Genomic DNA, 6,000 nt, shown 5'->3' with positions numbered 1-6,000 from the left:
TTTTTAATCACCGTCGGCCTCATACATGCAAGCGATGAATTGACACTAGGCTCTTCCGCACTATTACAAAACAGAAGATTAGAACAGCTTGGTGTTTGTTTCTCTCCGGCCATCTTGTCGTTGACGTGACAAATCTACTAATAAAAAGTTTTATAACATATAGCATCTTGAAAGCGTTTGCATCGTTTGACGCAAGTCGCAAAACTTGTAGAGATAAAAAGATATATTCGACCGATCAGAAATTCGAAGCCAATAAGGGCAACGATTTAGAGTGCGTGTTCACGCTATACCGACTGACAGCTTCAATTGTTTCGTGTTGTGACCTGTGAGGCATAACAATGTGACAATGGCTCTCAGTCCCGCCTGTCCTATACCGACACGCTTCACGACGTCCTTTTTTTTTTGGTGGCGTCATACGTGTCTACATGTAAACACGACATCGTCGTGGTATCAAGTATTTCATCTATAGTGCTTCCGACTGCAGCAATATATTATAATTTTGGCATCTATACGGACGCGGTTTCATGCTTATGGGCATACTAGTGTTTCCTGGTCGTCGAAGGTGCCTACGTGGGAAGAGTGCACGTTCACCAGGTGAGTATATATCTCTTCTGGAACAGTACGGAATTATACGATCAGACTGAAAAGATACAGAATCGTGCAGCTAAATTTGTTACAGGGGAACTATGATTTCAGAGCCAGAATAATTGAAATTAAATCATCGCTACGCCGGAAACTCTTCAGTCAGAGACGCCAGTGCACCCGTCTCAAACTTTTACATAACATTTTTCCTAACAATAGTGGTCATATGAATGCAACTATATTTTAGAGCCCACTTATGCATCACGGGGGAGAGGTGACTCAAAGAGGATTCGTCAGTTCAAATGCGAAACTGGTGTGTTCAAGTGTTTCTTTATTTTTCTGCAGTCTGCTGAAGAGTGAAACAGGCTGCCCAGTGACATAGTCAAAATTAAATCGTCTGATGTTTTTGTTTTTTTTCACTACAAGTTTATACGTGTAAGTTTTTTTCGCATTTTTACTACTGCGATATATCTACTTCTAAAGTAGTTGTATTTAAGCTACGATTATTTTTGCGTCCAGATTGTTATGTACCGTCTATTTTTTACGTAGGGCACTCCCTATAGTGAAACGCCTCTCGAGACGATGTAGGTATTCCAATAAATAAATGTTAAGATGCAGCATTAAAAATAATTTATTATGTCTATAATCCATTACAATGATTGCCTCTTGCGCAATGCCATCTTCCTCAACTGGGCTGTGTTTTGGGCATGCCCAGGCTCTCTCTTCTGCAGAATATTAGGAACCGCGCGTCCCTGCAACGCAGTGACTCGGCAGTTTTTGCTTTCGATCGTGATAAACTCTCGGTGTATTGAAGACGCGTATTCGAAAGGGTCTTTTACGTGCCAATCCTTATGTTTACGTTAATACAAAGCAATATGAAAACAAATACCTAACTAGCAGTCGATATTGGTTATTTGTGACAAAATTCTCGTTCGTGGAAATTCGTACAAGAACCGTATGACCTTGGGCTCCGGTACGATCGTGTTTATACCGGGACTCGTGCTGCGTCACGTGACGTGATACGCGTAATACGGTCACGTGAAGCCCGTGACGTCAAGGTGATGACGCCATTTTCCTGTCGCGTTTTTATGTCTTTTCCTTGGGTGGTTGATGTCGGTACTATTTTGTCTTTATGTAGGTTTGCACACTCACATTACATTACGGGGATATGCAAAATACTTCCAAACGCGTATTTAAATACGAATACAAAATACTTTGACAGAAATGCATGTAGTTACAAATTCAATACATTTTAAAATAAGTGTTTAGATGCAATGTGCAAATAAAATGAGCCTAATCGATCATCTTCGAATACTTTTATAAATACATTTTTGTCTCGAAGACTGATATCTTAGACATAATTTTAAAGCAGGTAAAAAATAAAAACATGTCAAAATAAAGAGTGGAGTTTATATACGCCAAAAATCAAGTGCCCAGAAACAATGTTGCAGCTGTAAAGATAGCATTTTTTTTTGTCATAACTTCATAGGCGGACGCAGCATAAGGAAAATCGATGAATTCAGTGTATGATTAATTTAAAAGGCCGAGTTTATGCATCAACGCCTTTTCAAACAACATGTCGTTGACTCGCCATGGTTAAAAAAAATTGGATCCCTCAACCAGAAAGACAATAATTGTATTCATCCCCCATTCTTTCCATATACCTCTCTTCGCTAAGAGTGCCCACTATTACATTTGGTTGCGAAGAGCAGTGCAAAAAATATATTCGGGGTGGTATGTCAAATATTCAATTTAAGTATTTAAATACAGTTCACGCACACATACCCGAATATGTAATTACATACGAAAAAAAAAAAAGAAAAATGCTCGAAAAAGTTTAAATACGTATTTAAAGTACTCGTACTTCAAATACTGCCCATCCCTGCTCCGTGACGTGACGTGGTCACATTACAGTGAATTATGACGTCACGCTCATTACGTCACTTCCGAGTCGCGCTTTCATGTCGCTCTTTTTGCGTCTCTTTTTCCCTACGTGCCTAACCTGGTAAATTCCAACGTATCGCGCCCACAATGGAGACTTTGCGGAAAATAGCGACGCACCTTTATCAAGATCGCCAAACCCTCCGATCGATTCTGGTGCTCTCTCTCAAGTCAGCTTGCGGCAGCGATTTGAAGCCGGTGCAGGTCTTGGAGCGCTGGCTACGTTCAGCGAATCCCCGACGCGATCGAGCGCGATTTTTACGAAAGCGATTTTCGATATACGCTGCTCGCAGCTAGTGAACAGGTTTAACGATTGTACTGTTTTTTTTTGTTTGTTTTTTGTATTGTGGTCGGGTGTTTTACGCGTTCCGTCGAGAGAAAAAAATTCCACACCGTTGCTGTCACCGCTTCGGCGATTGAAACCGGTCGATCGAGCCAAAAAGTTTAGCGTCGATTTTCTTGCTTTTTCTTTCTTCTTTGTTTTTATCGTGGCGTATGAGAAAGTCGCGTTTTTTATCCGAACTTCGTGACCCATATATTTTCCGCCTCTGTCCTAGGCTTTTGCTATTCTACTGCATTCCAACGTGCATTTCTGTTTTACTTGTAGTATATTGGCAGCGGTTACAAGCTGGATTCATGAGTTTGGTATACTGCCAACGAGCTAATGGCTCTACGAGTGACGTCGTGAGGAAATATTGTACTCTAAATGTTGTTCATATGCTGCCCTGAGCATCGATTAAGAATTCTATTTGATTAATAGCTGACCTCTAATCGATGAATTAATCTGCGGATAGGTTTGATGAGGCTAATAAAACGGGTAAAACATTGCGAAATTATAAATATGTGTTGAACTTGAACTCTATTTCGAAAAATATGTGCCGAGGACACCGGACAAAAAGCTTTCAATAGGAAGCTTTCACTGGATTTGGTTTCACTGCACATTCAGAACAAAGTACAATAATATAAATGAAACAACACTTTGCACCTGCACGAAACGAGCGAACTCTGTTCGTTTTGTAAAACAATAAATAACGATGCGGTCAGTAATGAGGTTATCGTGTGGTGTATGGAGGTTATTTATAAAGAAGGGATTAAAGAGCATAATTGGTACTGAAACAAGGAACGATTCAAGATAATTTGCGTTCGATATTGAGAATAGATGCGCGTTACAAGTCAGATCTGAAAGATCAGACAAAAAAAAATCATTAAACTTTACAGCCGAAAGTACACGAACATACAGTCATAGCGACTGACAATTTTCGCGAGGTTGTGACTAAAAATAATAATTCAGCTTCTGTGCCGTAGAAGAGATTTGCGATCAAACGGAACACCTTTTCTTTTCTTTTTCTTTTTTTTTACTCTTATGCACTCGAGGAACACAATTGCTGAGGTTCCTCTGCGCCGAGAAATTGAGGGGGCCAGCTCGCTAGAATCAGCGCCTTAGCTTAGTCTGTGGCTGCATTCACATGGACGCGACCATAGAGCGCATCCAATCGAGATTTGACTATTTTGATTGGTAGAAGATGGGTTAGGAGAGGATGGAGTAGGAAGACAGGGTGCTTGTGATTGGTCCCTGCCCGTCACCGAGTGCTCTAATCTCCTTTTCTCCCTCAGTCTTTTTTTTTTGGCGCATAGTTATCCAGGAGAGTATGTTTTGATTAAATAATTTTATTTCATTCATTTTTTTTGCATTGATTGATATGCTACGGGATGAGAGCGGAGATGGAGGGAAGGGCTAAAAAAATATGCACATTTTTACTGACGTCAAGTTGGCTGCTAGCAGACATGCACGTATCGCGTTACTAATAACGAGTTACTTGTGGCTAGTTACTTTTTTGGTAACGAGTAAGCAACTTAGTTGTTTTTTTAGAAAAGAAACAAGTATCGTACTTAGTTACAAATAAGGCCAAGTAACGAGTAACGGTATTTTGTTACTTTTGAGGAGTAACGCGTACAACACCTTTAAAACAGTCTCGTTTTGAAGTGAAGTCAATTTCGTCTGCTTATTTTGCAGGGGTTGTGGTGACGTCAGAACAGCGAGCTCTGATTCGCTCAGATTGGAAGGATAGTGGCTAGAGGTTCAAAGCAAGTTGCCTCGAGGTCTACCCACTATCCTTCAGATCACAGCCAATCAGAGCTCAGCGTTCTGACGTCACCACAACTTCTGAAAAAGAAGCAGACGAACTTGCGCTTCGCATGCGACAAAGACAGATGGGCAATCCGAAAAAAAAAACAACTGAACAGTACGACAGCATACCAACGTTTATCGCTGGACACGTCAGTCGAACTCTAGAGCTGGTATTGTCCTCGACCCAGCGAATACAATAAGGTTCGTTGGTGAAACCTTCTAGAATCGTGTGTACAGACCCGGAGGTTGCCAACCGGAGGCACAGAATTCGTTGTCAGCTTCGAGCTACTCCTTCCAATCAGAGCTCGGCGTTCTGACGTTGCCGCGTGATCTCGTCCCCTTGTCCATGAGCATACCAACCGGCGGGGGGGGGGGGGGGGGGGGGGGGGCAAAGGGGCGCTTGCTCCCCCAGTTCTCAGAGTGGGGGGGGGGGGGGACAAGCCATGCGTTTTGCCCCCCCCCCCCCCCTAAAACAGCCGCCACCGGGCAGGGCATACACTGACCGGCGGCGCCCAAGGGATACCAAGGGCACCGCCCCCCGGCCCCGGGGGGAGGGGGGGGAAGTCTGGTTTGCCCCCCCCCCCCCCCCCCTCTCAGAAACAAGTTGGTACTCCACTGCCCTTGTCTTCCTCCAGTTCCTCGGCGCATTCTCAATTAAGCGGGGAAACGTAACTGATAAAAACCTCGAGAGGCAGTTACTGCTTTTAAAGACCGACGACCAGTTCGCGCTCTCCACTTTTCCCCCGTTTCCTCCTCTCCCCCCCCCCCCTTTCTACCCTGTCCACCGTTGCCCCCGTTTCCTCCTCCCCCATGCTGAGGAGGATCTTCTGCCTTGCAGAATCTCGTGTCTGGTCGTCGGCCTTTAAGTGCAACGACTACTGAACGGAAAACAATAAACCACGAAACAAAAGCAGTTGTGTATTTCGTCGTCAAAGTAACGGAGAATAGCAACTTGTTACTTTCGAGGTAAAGTAAAGCATATCTTTTTTAGAAGCGGTATAACGGGTAATGTATTTACTTTTTGAGCGAGTTTCAAGTGCCGGTGCTTAGTAACTTTTTCGGGTTTTCGGCTTTTTCGCGTACATGTCTGGCTGGAAGTAAGCACGGTTTAATCGATAGGAAAGCTTGATATGTGTGTTAATCAGCTAGAAATATTTACTTGATTAAAAATGGGGTGGTGCACAAAACAACAACAACAGCAACATCCGAGATGTTCGTTACTGATTCCGCATCCCCCTTACTGTAGGCAGTAGAAACTATGGATGTTGGGAGATTTTGTCAAACTTCGAGAACTTCCAAACTTTTGGCAAAGCTTGAAGTTCAACTCAAACAGGTTGCCGAGCTTCTAC

This window comes from Ixodes scapularis, unplaced genomic scaffold, assembly GCF_016920785.2.
Source record: "Ixodes scapularis isolate PalLabHiFi unplaced genomic scaffold, ASM1692078v2 PGA_scaffold6__148_contigs__length_123643588, whole genome shotgun sequence".
NCBI lineage: Eukaryota > Metazoa > Arthropoda > Arachnida > Ixodida > Ixodidae > Ixodes > Ixodes scapularis.
The sequence above is the reverse complement of the archived record's forward strand: the minus strand, read 5'-3'. Positions refer to the sequence as shown.